Consider the following 15631-nt stretch of genomic DNA (forward strand, 5'->3'; position numbering starts at 1 on the left):
TTAACATTTGACATTTACAGTCTCTCTTCATCCTGCGTCTCCGAGCAGCTCTGCTCCGTCGCTCTCTCCACAGACGAGTGTTCAGGTTCCTCCATCCAACAGAAACTGAGACGAACCTGGACAGAAACAAAAAACTGCATCAGGTGACGGGACCTAAAGAAGAAGATACAAGACCTGGAGGTTTTTAGAATATTCTACACCACTCATCATCCATCTATCCATCTATCCCTTCATTCATCCATCCAACCATCCTGTCAACCAATCCATCCATCTATCCATCCTTTCCATTCCAGTTTCCATCCATCCATCCGCCCATTAATTATGGATGGATCTTTCGATCCCTATATTTAATCACAAATTCATCCCTCCATCCATCCTCATGCAGTGAAGTCCAGTTCCACACTTACTGAGGTTTAATGAATTTAATGTGAATAATATCTTCAGTTTTTTTCCTGAATGCAGTTTTAATTGTGAATCTACACAAAAAAAACACAAATGAATCTGACCCCAGATCTGTGTGGACAAGTATAAACATCAGGTTTACATCATGGTTAAATGAGACACGGCTCAAGAATCAGCACCACTGACTGTTCGTCTCACTAGTGGATGGAAACTGGCACTGATTTACATTTTCTTACTGGAAACCTGACGTTTAAAAAAGGAGAAGAACGTTCCAGGTTCATGTTCGGGTTCTCTCCGTCAACTTCATCCCTCCATCTCCATGTCATGTCTTCTTGTCATTCACTGCGTTTCCTGCTTTTACTCTCAGTCTGTGCAGAACTCTTCCTCGTCTTCCTCATTCTCATTCTGCCTTCTGCCTCGTCCCATCAGCTCTCTCTGTCTCTCGCCCAGGCCGTCCCCCTTGGCCTCCTCTGCCTCTCTCTCTCTCTCTCTCTCTCTCTCTCTCTCTCTCTCTCTCTGTCTCGCTCTCTCCCTCTCTCTGTCATTGTCTCTCTCTGTCTCTCGCCCAGGCCGTCTCCCTTGTCCTCCTCTGCCTCTCTCTCTCTCTCTCTCTGACAGCTAATCAATAAGCAGGCAGCCGTGAGGGAAGAGGCTTCGGCTGCATGGATTTCCAATGGGACTGTCGACCCAGTGATGGGGAGATGGGGAGGGGGTGCTACCCGAGCGTGTTGCAGAATACAAAATGTACCACTGTGTGTGTGTGTGTGTGTGTGTGTGTGTGTGTGTGTGTGTGTGTGTGTGTGTGTGTGTGTGTGAGTGTCAGGACCATTGACTACACCCCCTTCTCAGAGTTGTTAATTGTCAGTGTGATAATTGATGTGCGATGTCCAGTTTGTGTGTATTAATGTTAGATTCCGTGGGGTTTTTTCTGCAGGGTTATAAATTTAAAGAAGGAAACCAGTTTTTAAGTGACTATGTGATAAATCGCAGGAACAAACAGCCAGAGACAAAAACCTTGTTTCCACTTGTGTACTTCCCACAATAGACTGTAAATAAAGATGCGTCCTGTCACTTGGAGCTAGAGTCTGAGCAGCAGTGATCGAAATGTGGAGCAGCAGTATCCAGGTCCCACTGATACACACACACAACACCAATCTGGAATTAGTCTCAGCTGTCAATTGTTCTTTATCGCATCAAATAACTAATTATAACCAAACTTTGACAGAAATATTTTGAATTTTTCTTTATCCAATTTGTGCCTTGGCGTTTTAGTTTGGTCCATGTCCCGTCCACTTACATGGAGAAGGTGGGGACTTGTACTGTGGCCAGCCACTAGGGGGCGATTGAGACAGTTTAGCTTCACTTCAACAAAACGTCTTTGAGAAATTTCTACCTTCTGTTATTAGAGTCAAAGTCTGAGTGGAACCGAAAACTCTGAATGGACTCTGTCGTTATGAATCAGTCAAATTCCCACAGCTGAACATTTGACTTTAAAATTAAAGACATTAGTAAATATGCGTCGTCACAACCGAGTGTTTCCTCTCACTTAAACCTAATCAGTTGTTATGTATCTGACATGTGCAACCGTATTTATTTTACTGTAACAAGGCCACTGCGTGTCGTGTGAGCGTTGAACAGAACAAACAACGGAGTGATGACGATCTGTTCTTGCAGGTGATCCTCAGTCCGACTGTTTCCTTTTCAAACACAGTCTCAGAAGCTGCAGTCAATTACTGCTCATTAGTGAGCGGAGTGATTAGAGCTGTTCACTCTGCAGCGTCTTCGGTGTTTCACTCAGAGTTCAGTGGTTTCGCCCGTGGCTCAAAGTCAGTAACTTACATGTCTGTTAATGAGTCTGTGGCTGAAGTCACTCACTAATCTCCATATCCTCCACTATGTAGTGAGTTCGCCATTTTGTAGTGGTGTCCAAATGGAAACATGATCAGAGCATCACATCACAAACAAGTTTATTTCTACATTTAAAGATGGTTGTTCAACATGTTTTTTTAACATTGAAGTATTGCATGTGTGAAAGGAAACTCTGGGTAAACTCAATTCTCCTGATTTTACCCAGAGGTCATGTCTGAAAACAGCTGTAGTGAGTTGTGCCTGCGGAGCAACAACCTTCCATCTGCTGAGCAACACTGGCGACTTTCTTCAAAAGGAAAGTAGCCGAGGTTCTCCTAAAAAGTTTATTTGCATCAATAAGTCATGTATCATTTTGTTGACCAATAGTTTAACTTTACTACAAGAAGACTGTATCTCAGGGAAACTGTCCAAACAGAATGAGTGTAAAAATGTTTCATATCCTCAAAACCAGATGGTGGGAGAAGACGTCGTCTTTTAATCAGGGTTCTCCTGAAATCAGGCCATGACAGTATTTAATGATATTTAATTAAAATGAAACCAACTCTTGAAGTTTAATGGTGCTTGTCTGAGAATTGAGGGTAGAAGTAAAACTACGAATATTATATCGCAGTCTGAGACAGACAGTCATTAGCATGGATGTAATGAGTTTATAGGAGAAAAAAAATTAACTTATTTAACTTCCAACATTTGGTGATTTTAAACCGAATCAGTGTGTTTAATGTGAGAAAGATGAGGAGCAGGAACACACAGATCTGTGTCGCAGGCAGTGACGTGATCATGATTTGTTGTGGCACAGAGATTTACCAGGCGTGTTACCAGGCACATGTGGCAGGATGTGGATCAGCTGCCCCCGACTGACCCGAGCACGGGAGGGGGAGTCCAGGTCGTAAGTCGCGGAGTGTAAGAAGATGCTGAGTCGGCTCCGGTTGGTGTGTCAGTGCGGCGCTCAGGCCTGCGGAGCCTGATAGAGGTCGAAGGCTGTCTGATGTACAACACGTCAACACCTCCGTCGCGCCGCTGTACGTGTGATGAGGCGGCTCGCGGCTCCGTCTCGTAGCTGACGCTGAATCGTCAAAACTCAAAGACAAAACAATTGCTGCAGCTTGTAGTGTTCCTCTTTTTATACGACTCTTTATCTCCATGTAAAAGCTTTTTGTCACTTTATGCAGTAATACATTGTTCAGTCCAAAGTTTGGTCCATGTCCCACCTGCTGACATGGAGGAGGCATGATGTATGACCTGTACCGCAGCCAGCCAGCAGGTGGCGATTAAAAAACGCTTTGGCTTCAGTGTTTGGAGCAGTCATGTCGTCCATCTTTATTTTGAGTCTGTGCTCAGGACCCTGTGATAATCATCAGTGCACATTCATAATGCTGCTGTAATGGGCTCTGCTGCCTCTAGGGGGCACTAGTGGGACTTCAGACTGATATTGTTGTGTTGTTGCTTCACCTGACTCACAGGCTGGAGTAGACGTTTGTGTGAATGAGCCCCTGCACAATGGAAAGTGAATGACGCACACACACACACACACACACGCACACACACGCACACGCACGCACGCATGCACGCACACACGCACACGCACACACACACAGATACTGTCAGACTCTTGACTAACTTCCTTGTTCCTGCAGATGTGCGCTCAGTAAACCTCACCTCAGGCTGCGTGTGGGTCTGTGGGCGTTATCGATCGAGCCGCTTCATCACACTCAGCAACATGTTCACTAAAGGTCAACAAAGGTCACCGAGTCAGCAGTGAACCCTGGGTACTTTCTGTGTTTATTGACTTCAACTCTTTTCTCTCACTGTTTCCACGGGAGACAGAAAATAAAGCGTTCTGTTGCAGGATCAGCAGCATCGGATTAATGATCAAAATGTCATAAACAGCGTTCAAACACTTCTGACTTTATGACAGAGCTGCAGCACAGGATACCACAGTTCTGAGACGTTACTTCCTCATGTGCTGGTACTGCTGTGTTTTGACTTGGACCTGTTAACTGGAGCTTGTCTCAGCCTTGACAGGTGTTTTGGCTCGAGTTAGAGATTCACGTGATTTCAGGTCTCACACATTTTAAACTGTTTTCAGACATGATCTCCGGGAAATTGACATTTTCCAGACTTTGCCTTTCACATTTAAAGATCACAGCAGGAGGCCTTCATCGCCAACAGGTTTTTGGTGTTTGTATTCTTTTTCTGTCATGTGTTAGAAACACTCAACTTCCACACGGTGAACTTTCCGTCTTTATTCTCACATGGGCTCACTTCCATTTTCTGAACATTTTGTGGAAAATGTTGGGAGGAACTGACTCAGATATCTGGGTTCTTCTCACATGCAGGACTTTCGGATAATTTCAGGACAATTTCAGGAGTTCATGACTGAAAACAGCTTCAGGAACTTCAGACTGACTTGTCGACTTTGACGTGTCCCCTGTAACATCAGTGACGATTATTGTTTTGATGACTCGAATGTACCTTTGCCTTTATTTTTAAGAGGAAAGAAAAGATGTAAAGTCGCCCTCTTCAAGAAGCTCTTTGGATCCATCTCTTTGGAGAGCATCTCCTCTTCTAACACCTCAACATGTCGAACATATGGTGCTGCCACACTTTGTCTTTGTGAACAGACGCAGCTCTCGGTACTTCAAACTCGTCCACTGCACCAAAGATACGTCTTGTCCCTCAGTTTTAGGTTTTTAAGATAAACGCAATGTAGATGTAACGGCTGTAAACCCGGTGTTTTATCTTGACTTACGGGTCACGACGACAGTTTTATTTAAAAACAAAAACTCCTGCATAGTTTAAATGCACCAACGACCGACTATCCCCTTCCTCTTCTAATGTGAAATAGCATCGATTGGAAAGAGAAAAGAAATGTGTGATGATCGGAGGACACACTTATTCATCTGCATATGTTTTACAGCTGGAGCTGAATCCCAGTGGAAAAACCGATGAATAATTTTTTTTCCAAATTTCATTTTTCGAGCAGAGCTTTGATAAATCCTCGTTCGGCAGCAGTGAACTCTGCTGGAGAACAGGAGGCGTCTGTTTCAGCTCCGGGGCACGAAGAAGCATCGTCACCATCCGGACGGCTGTGGACTCCTGAGACGGTGAAGAAGCGAGTGGCTGCAGAGACTTCTGGGCAAAATGTTGCTCGTAAACACTCAAACAGCATAATCAGGCCAGCTCCCAGGGTCTGTACACAGCAAAAAGTCTTGGGCTGTTTGGAAAGTGTAATATATTTATTCATGAGCGCTTCTCTGGAAGTAGGTGAGCGTGTTTGAATGGATCCTCTGGTAAACAGGATTCACATTCAAATGTTCCAGTGGAAATGTAGAATTTACAGTTGGTTAAAAACTATAAAAAAAACCCTCTTTTATGTCTTAGAAGAGGGAACGCAGCAGGATGTCAGCTGATGGTTGATTGGTTGTTGGGATCAGAGGATGTTGAGGATCTGAGACCAGTGGACTCCGACCAGGCCACTGGAGGCTGGAGGTGACTGGGGAGGAGGAGGGTCGCAGTGAATCACTGAGACGACAACTGACAGAGACAGAGAGAACAGAATTACAGCTGGACGGCAGCAACGTAATTGGCTGATTGAGATCATGGCAAAAATCTGATTGGATTATTGTAAACACTTCGCTGATTAGAATGGAGGGGGGGGGGGGGAGAGAGAAATATGAATGAATAAAATATAGAGAAAGTCTTCTTGATTGAATTGAGCTTCATGAAAGACGATGTTAAGTTTTTACTTCTGCAACGGAGGTTTTTACCCCTAAATTTGTTAATTTGTTTGTAAGTAAGAAAACACAAAACCACGAAATTCTGTAAATGAAGGGGGACGGATCCAGTTTTTTTTTTTTATTGACTTTCTTAAACATCTTTTGAGTTTTTTGTTATATATTTCCTCCAATTTCCCACAGAACAATTCATGGAACTTGATAAAAACAAAATCTGACATATTAAGGGAACTGATTTCTATGAGTTTGTCAAGTTTGGTGCAGCTTGATTGAATTTAAAGCAACTGTTTCTACTTTAAACTATATAAGCCATGTTCATAATTAAGTCATCATGACATCATTTATATTATGATGAAAAATGATTGGTTGATGTAAATAACCTGTAGATCCTGTCTCTAATCTTACTGGTTGCAAAGGTTGCTGCATTAATTCAGTACATGACATCATTTCCTGACTTCATGGTGATGTCATGATGTGCAGAAGTGATCACAGCTTATCATATGACATCATATGACATCATATTGATGAGGAATAATTTGCTCATCAATACAATCTTCTAATATAATAATATAAAGACGGATATTAACCAGATTAAGATATTTGTCTGAATACGACACTGTCATGTAAACAGCGTTACCTTAACCTGAATGAGGTCATACTCCAAATGAGCATTAATCCAACTATGACATACGACAGTTAACTGCTCGACGACACGTCCTGGGTTTGAGTTCAGAAGAACATAATGTTCTGTACATGTATCAGGAATATGAATAGAGTTTCTATTTGCTCCTAATGTAAATATCATAGTCCTATTCAGAACAAGGTCAATAGTCAGAATATAGTTGTTCATATAGAAATGGTCACTATCACATTATAATAAAGTTATAGTTTGTGGCAGCTGTAGCAGCAGCGAGTCCTTGACTTCCCTGAGACGAAGTGAAGACGCTGGAGAGGCTCCAGCTGAACTCTTCCTGCTATTTTGGACGTTGAATTGATGAAGTAATCAGTTGAAGAGATTTTTACAGTGAGCGAGCCGCTGTCGTCTGATTTCTGGGTCACGGCCCAGAAACTGCACAACACACCGAGTCGCGTCAGGTCACACTTCTGTGCTGTTTCCTAACATTTAATTTAATTTTCAGCCGTGATTAAGTCCCGTCGCTGTTTATGTCTACGGCTCATTACACTGAAGGGCCACATTTAATCTGTGAATGAGAGGCCGACAAACTCTACTAAACATAGACGGGATTTTGGGTGATTGAGGGACGTTTGGGGCGAAAAACAGAAACCAGTCGAGCGTCGGAGCTACATCATCATTCTACATCAAGTGAGTCACTCATGGACGGAGCGAAGACGACACCAATGGAAAAACAAGCGAACACAATGACGCAGCTTCACTGATGGACTCCAGCGGCTTCTATTCTTCTTCAATTCTTCTTCTATCCTTTTGTTTCCTCTTTGTTGTTTTTCAGATCGGCACAAACTCGAGCTGAACATATCAGATGTCAGTAGGATTCAATGTGAACCCTGTGTAAATGTGATCAAGTTAAAATTCCTTCTAGATACAATGTGATATGATATGAATTCTGTTGTGAATGGAGTCTGAGGGCATTTTCACACCTTGTTTCCATTTGATCAGGTTGGTTTTGGTTTCACATTGTGATTTAGGGAGCACGTTATAGAATTTAGTTTAACAAGCGTACATCCTGTCGTCATCACCTCCATTGGCTGCATTTGTCTGTGCTTGTCTGTACTGACACTGATTGGTTTGTAGACGTCTGACGTCAGCGTGTTGTCAGTACTCCTTCTGTTTAAATAGATAAAATAAAGGAACCAATTCATTTAGTTGATCACGTTGCCACGATATCATCATTATGGTTTAACTACCAGCGTCACCAACTTCAGGCGCGGTGCTCCACATTAATGGGAGTAAAGTGAACGTCCTCGTCGTTCAAACATCACGTCTGTGGAGGTGAACACTGCAGCAATCTGGCAGCTGCTTCCTCTTCTTTTTCTACTTGTTTATCGCTGACTCAACTTCCTGTAACTGGTTTGAAATCTGAAAAGTGTTTTCACGCTGCAAACAAACCAAACCAGGGTTCAGTTTGATTCTCTGGTAATGATAAATGGAAACTTTCACACCAATTTTTTTAGTTCAGACTAATCAGATGAGCTGAGATCAGATGAGATCAGATCATTTGGGGGCAGCAGCTCCACAGGTGAGTCTTCGTGTGTTTTTGATCAGTTTGTCTTTTAACTCTGAAACTCTGATCATCTTTATGTAACCACACGGCTTTGTGTTGTTGCCATGGCGTCAATATCTGACACTCTGCAGCAGCGCCTACATGATTTAGGTGGCACAGTCACATCTGACAAACACACGCACACACACACACACACACTGTGTGTGTGTGTGTGTGTGTGTTTGTGTATGTGTGTGTGTGTGTGTGAATAAAGTAAGGGAGGAAAGAGAAAAAGATATGTTTGGTATCTGCTGCTTTTGTAAGCTGACTGCATGGTAGATGTTCGACTTACAGTATTTTGCCTGTGTACATACACTTGCATGTATAAAAATGTATAGATAATAGAAGTTTATATTTGTCCAGTGTCTTTTTTCAAAGTGTTCTTGTTTTTTATGAAACCAAAACCGTGGTTTGTGATTTAAATCGATAACGACTGAGATGTGTGGTTGCAGGTTGTTGTTGTGCTCAGGGTCGTTATGAAGGGGCAACAGAGTTAAGCTGTAATAAAGTGAAGAGTTAAAAGTTGTGTTTTTGTCTTATATCTAAATTATTACATTAAATATCATTTAGCTGACGCTTTTATCCAAAGCGACTTACAATAAGTTTCAACCATGAGGGTAGAAACTCACAACAACAAGAATCAAGTTAGTGCAATTTGCTACAAGTTCTACGTGTAAGTGAAATATATAAGTGCAACTAAACTTTTTTTAAATGACGGTGGCTGTAACGAACCACATGCTGTTTTAATGGACCATGTTGCTATAGAAACAGCTTGGTTTACAGAAGCTGCATCCTCACAGTCGAGTCATGAGCTGAGACCCCCGTCACGTCACATATATATATATATATATATATATATTCACATCAAGTCACTCCAAGATCCCCCCCCCCCACACACACACAAACAAACACACACACACACAAGCAAACATGCACGTGTGCTCATAAGAAAGTCAGTTATCTTTGTGTTGTGTTTGCACGACCTGATTTGTACAATTTCTGTTTCATGTCCAGGTGAACCCTCAGTGTTTGTGTAACCGAAGCATTCAGGGGATAAAACACTGAAGGAGTTTAAGTATCTCGTGGTCTTGTTGAGAGGAGGATGGAGCTCCTTCATGTCAAGAGGGACCAGAGGTGGTTCAGGCATCTAGTCACGATGCCTCCTGGGCGCCTTCCATTGGAGGTTTACAGGGCAACTGGAAGGAGAGCCCGGGGTGGACCCAGTACTCACTGAGGGGACTAAATATCCCATCTGGCCTGGGAACGCCTCAGGATCCTCATGGAGGAACTGAACAGTGTGGCCAGGGAGAGGGATCGTCTGGGACTCTCTACTTAGTTGGCGGCCTCCGCGACCCGATTTCAGAAAAAAATGAATTGTTCTTCTAAGGTCCAGAACCCAGCCCTCCAAATTTGGTTGAAATCAGATTAGTAGGTTTATCATAATCATGTGATTGTGACCTTCTCTGTGGAAGTAAAAGATCATCTCCTGCTCCGGATCGTTGTTGAAGAACCAGTGGTGAAGAACAGGCTGTTTGTTTCTGGGACATCAGAGAGTGAAGTCAACTGAAAGATTATCACTGAGCAATTACACTGATGTGGTCATAATGCAATAAAGGAACACGCACTCACACTCACTGAGACATAAAGACACGCAAACCCATATAGAGACTCGTCATCGACACTGGACTGACTGAGCTGCAGGTCTGGATCTTATTTCATTACAGGAGCAGCTTGCGTTTGACCACGTTTGTTAATTACGGCGCCGTGTTGTCGTTCCTACCGACGCCCTGAATGTTGGGTCTCTGTAATTATAAACAAGCATCTGTGTGGAAGCAGAGATCCGTCCTGAGGTCACTCTCAAGTCCATGGATTAGACACGGTTATCTTACAAACTGCAGGATGCTCCATGTTGTACGGGTCCATTATTACTGCACCTCATCCTGTTAGCATGGCGGCGCTCACTGGAGTGCTGTGACATTGAAGAAGAGGGTCAGGGAGACAGCTCAGCTAATCTGGTTAAATGTTTACTCCACAGTCTGTACACAAAGACGGACGACGTGACGGCTCTCCCAAAGCGTCTTGATCACCCCCTAGTGGCTGGCTACAGTATCGTTCATAAACCCCGCCTCCTCCATATGAGTGGATGGTACACGTCAAATACATTTTTCAAACTTTGGTTTCTGTCGTTTTACATTGATGTTTGTTCAAGTGTTTCCAGTAAATTTGGTTATAATTGTTATATTTGATCAAAATGGGATGAAAAGTCATGATTGACAGTTGTGATATCTTGATAGCGCAGCTCCATCCCCCGATCACTACTGCACAGACTCTATCTCCAAATGTGCAAGATATTTTCGCTTCAACTGGTGGATAGTGGGAGGAGGTGGTGAAGCATCGTCCATGTTTATATTCAGTCCATCGTTTACTACCCACAAAATAACATTGGTTGGAAAAATTGTTGGGGGGGGGGGGGGGCGCCCGGGTAGAGCGGCAGAAAGGTCTTTCCAAGTTGACATCTTCATCTGTATCTTCAACATGTAGGACACCTCTTCTTCATCCTGACATATTTGTGTGTGTCTATGTGTGAGATATGTCGTCAACACGTCCACTCACTCACTGGACATTTTCCTGCTGTATTCTCACACGGGCTCGCTTACATATTTGCAGTGGACAGATACTGGTTTGTTTGATCCATGTTGAGCTTTGCAGGGGTGGATCAGGAGCAGGTTCACAAACTGGACCTGTGCTGGCTGGAGGATTAAAAACCCTCCTCACATGCTCGTACTTGTTTTAATGTTTTCAGTGACACGGCTGGATAACTGTGGTTTCAGACTTACAAGGCTGTGGCTATTTCCTGGAAACACTCGGCTATGTACCAGTGCATAATTCATTTTTCTTCGACTCCCCATGTAGCCCTAGTGTGTAGTCAGAGTTTTGAGGAAGGTCATCCCTGGTGGAGCTGTACAGGGACACTGGGCTCTGTTGCTATGCTGTAACCGCCTCATGCTTAAGTTATAATCCAGTGAAACGCTCAGACCGAAACCGTTTGTCTGTACTTTGGGAAGAAAAGTGAAGAAACGAGAAAGAATCCTGAACTGGTTCTGCAGAGGATCAGTGTGTGTGTGCGTGTGCGTGTGTGTGTGTGTGTGTGTGTGTGTGTGTGTGTGTGTGTGTGTGTGTGTGTGTGTGTGTGTGTGTGTGTGTGTGTCACTTACTGCGTGGGTTGAATGTCAAATGTATACATCTCATTGACATGTACAAAGTGCTATTTCTTCTAATGTTGTGCTATATGAACTGTACTACATGGTCAGAGCGTGATGCTGCAAGCTGTGTGTGTGTGTGTGTGTGTGTGTGTGTGTGTGTGTGTGTGTGTGTGTGTGTGTGTTTGTGTGTGGGAGCTGAGGTTGTGCTGCTGTTTGAAGTGAGCGATGGGGTGCAGCGCTGCAGCTGCTGTTTGCATGCTAATGCTGTGGTAGAGCTGGAGGACGTGGGAGAGGAGGGGAAAAGGCCAGAGCCCGCCCACACACACACACACACACACACACACACACACACACACACACACACACACACACACACACACACACACACACACACACACACACACACACACACACACACACACACACACACACACATACACGCACACACAATCACAACCTGCCATTTCACACTTCTCCTGGTGGAGAATTGGAGAACAGGCTGGATGTGTTGACGTGTTGCTGCCTCGCTGCGGAGGATCAGGAGGTTGAAAGCCACAAACACGTCAACACTGAAGACAGATGAACACAAACCTCCATCAGGCAGCGTTGGACCAATGTTCATCATATGCTGCAGAATGAATGATGAGATTTCTTTCTGTCTCATTTCAGATGTGTAAATGCAGACTTTCCTCCCGGAGACCTCGGGTCTGCTGAGAAGTATGACAATATTAAATCAGCATTTTTCAAGACACGAACCCAAGGAATATATAATGTAATAAAATATAAATCAATTATATTGTATGAAGGACAGTTTCTGCTTTAGCCTCTTGTCCGCTCTGCAGTGATACTTAATGGTTTAAAGACAAGGAGCTTGTGTGTGAAGAAATTTTACTCTCATCATCAACTTTTACCTCATGCATTTCAAGGACATTTGGTTTGAATTTGTTTGTTACTTGTTGCTATAACAATGGGGTCAAATGGCATGATTGACAGCTGAGGCTGACTTGTGATTAGCAGAGCGTGTATCGCAGGACCTCGCTGCCACGGCTAATCACTAATGACTCTGGCTCCAAATGTGTAAGTCACAAGTCCCTAATGTTTTAATATCCAGTTTTTGTTTAATTCGTCTTAGTGAGGTGAACATTAATAATAGAACTGATCTTAGCTAAATATAGTGTAAACTTAGCGTGTGCAGGTATCTACTGTGGAGCTGGTTTGACTGAGTGTGTGATTGCATCATCTGTAGTTGTGGTGTAACTTTGCCACTTCATTAGAGAAATGCCTGAGGGGTTCAGCTTTGCTCTCATATCAGTGATTCCTACATATGAACACGCTGCTGTTGTGACTGTTGAGACGTGTTTCAGCTGTATGTTGGAGTAAAGAAACAATGAATGTGAAAGACGGGTTTTATTTACATAAACTGGATAATAGGACAAAGCGAATGTGCCGACTAGAGATGACAGAGATCAAACTGCCACACCTATCTGCAGCCTTCCCCCACCATCCTCATTAACCGCCTGTCTGACCACCTCAGCATCACTGGTACAGCTCTTGTTTGGTTCCAGTCTAACCTCTAAAACAAGAGACACTTTGTCTAAATCAGAAACTCCGACCATGGTGTTCCTCAGGGCTCTGTGCTTGGCCCCCTCCTCTTTTCCACATACATGCTACCACTCGGTCAGATCATCCGTCACCATGGACTAAATTTCCACTGTAACACTGATGACACCTAGCTATATCTCAGAATCAAACCCTCCACCCAACTTCCCCCACCAACTTGTCACCTGTCTCTATGACATTAAATGTTGGATGTCTTCCAATCTCTCAAACTCAACACATGGTTGAGGCTCCCAAGGCGTTCCTCCAGAGGGTGGGTGACTTACCTCTCGCTGTGGAGGGCTGTACCATCTGCCCACCTGCTGAAGTCCGTAACCTGGGCATTATCCTTCTGGAGACAAAGCTTTCAGCGTGGCTGCCCCCACCTTCTGGAATGCTCTGCCAACGGAGAGTCGCATTGCCACATTCCTCTGGACATGCTCGAGTTTCAAGAGTTGATTGGTTGAGATCAGACTGAAGCAGCACTAGAGGGAACAGAGCAGACACACATGCAGTCATAGATCCTAAGCACTAAATTAAACACCAGATTAAAATTTTAAATCCAAATTCCAAACACATTAATTCATTTTCCAGTGTTAAATTGGTAACTTAACATGGACCAGTGCTCTCTGCAAACAAGCCAGTGAGCCATTGTGCTGAAATAACATGTTAATGTTTCCTAATGTCTGAGCCAAGTGTATGACTGACCAGTAGATAATGTCCCTGCCGAGGAGTATTTCTGTCTGTGTTAGGTCGTCATAGATGTGGAACTTTACCAGTTCATCAGTTTAAAATGCTTTATTTGACCCTTAAACATAAAATATGCACAGAATCAATTAGCAAACATAGAACCATCTTAAACTATAATATCACACAGTCCCCTTATATATATATAAGGTTCTCACAAAAACCATCGAAAAACAAACTCAAAGGTTAATGCAGATGGCCACTCAACAGCTGACCAACAGAGTCCAACACCACACAGACACATATCAGTTAATGCAAAACTTACATTTATCCAACTACACACCAGCTATGCACTGATCTGTACATTCACGAGTATTCTGGGTGTGAGCCGACACTCAGCGGAATCCTATACGTACGAATGACCAGTGCATATTCTCTGTTCCATACAGTAAAGCACAGAAATAGACACAGCCTCACATCCGTCATTTATCCAACACGAGTCGTATTGTGTGGCTGAGCTCAGTTACACAAGCAGAAAGATTTGATCATTTTAACGGACTCTGCTGTTAAATCTGATTAAATTCTTTCAGCAATTACTTTTTCATGCTCTGATGCTGTAAAACTCCAGAATATATCAGATTCTTCCAAGACGCTCAAATGATGCTGCAGAGACGGGGGAGTGTATTTATACTCTTTCCTGTAGCTGTATATATGCGACGGGCTGTTGAAGCATCTCCTCTGAGTTAAGAGCCCGAGCTGCTGATGAAAAGTTAATGGTATCAGTGAGCAGCCCCTCCCCCCTGGGCAGCAGTAATGACAGGGTTGGACTCCATGTCAGGGACCACCAGCAGAGCTCAAGTCCAGGAGGGAAGCCTCACTGCCGCTGCCCAGGGCAGGGGACCCCTCCGCCCGCACGGGTATCCATCAGCTGACTGCGGGAGCCGTGGCACAGAGGATGATGGGAGATTCTCCGAGCAGGTGACGGGGATCGATGTTCAATTTGAAACAAGATCGCCTCGTATGGATTATCTCCTGACCTTTCACCCCGGCTGTCAGAGGCTATATTTCATTTTAGTCATCTGTGGGGTCGGTCGAGACTGTGATCAAACTGCATATATATGAATTGACTGTGGTCACATTGAAATTATTGAAATGCTCAATGTAACCAGAGGAGTCCAGCGATGTCTGCATTGTGATTCATTTAAATATAAGCCTGGACCGTGAATGTCTTTGGAGGGGATGTCAGTTTATTCTGAAAAATGAATCAAAGAACAAAATCTAATCTAAATCTAATTTTAAATATGTGGAGCTCATACACAAATCAAACAACATAAATAACTTCAAACTTACAAACTTAATTAGTTATTTGATTCTATTAAAAAAAGAGTGAAAGGTCACGATTGACAGCTGAGGCTCACTCGGTTGATACAGACTCCAGGCTCCAAATGACATCACCAGCCCAAGATGGCAGCCCCCATATCAGAGGACACGGGGGCTGCCATCTTGGGCTGGTGAGGATGTGGAGAAGCGTCGTCCATCTTTACAAACAGTCTGTGGTGCAGCCTCAGCAGGATCCTGATAAAAGGATCGTCAGGCTTCATACGGACACGTTATTAAATTGTTAGTGAATTGACAGCATCACCCTTCAAAACACTTGCACTTGGAACCTGCACCTGCAGAGCAGTGGCTAGAATGAGCTCCAGAGAACAGTGTAAACAAAAGCTGTGTGTGTGCATCAGCTCTACTTCTGTCTACAGACGTGAACTCCGGAGTTGTCCAGAGTTCTTGCAGGTGGCGCCCTTAGGAACGCCCTTAGTTTGCATAACGAATGTGATGTGAACAATGCAGCAGGAAATTCTCTGGGTCAGACGTGTTCAAAGGAACAGGCGTCACAAATCAC

General features: G+C 43.7%; 1 long non-coding RNA gene across 1 annotated transcript; it reads left to right on the plus strand.

Annotated features, from left to right (window-relative positions):
* Positions 1 to 2187: 2187 nt before the first annotated feature.
* LOC117761546 lies at positions 2188 to 3576 on the plus strand. The gene is made up of 3 exons (XR_004613846.1): positions 2188 to 2302; positions 2496 to 2570; positions 3070 to 3576. It is a non-coding gene; the product is annotated as an uncharacterized LOC117761546 (long non-coding RNA).
* Positions 3577 to 15631: the final 12055 nt, after the last annotated feature.

This window comes from Hippoglossus hippoglossus, chromosome 5 (genome assembly GCF_009819705.1).
Source record: "Hippoglossus hippoglossus isolate fHipHip1 chromosome 5, fHipHip1.pri, whole genome shotgun sequence".
In the NCBI taxonomy this organism is placed as follows: Eukaryota; Metazoa; Chordata; class Actinopteri; order Pleuronectiformes; family Pleuronectidae; genus Hippoglossus; species Hippoglossus hippoglossus.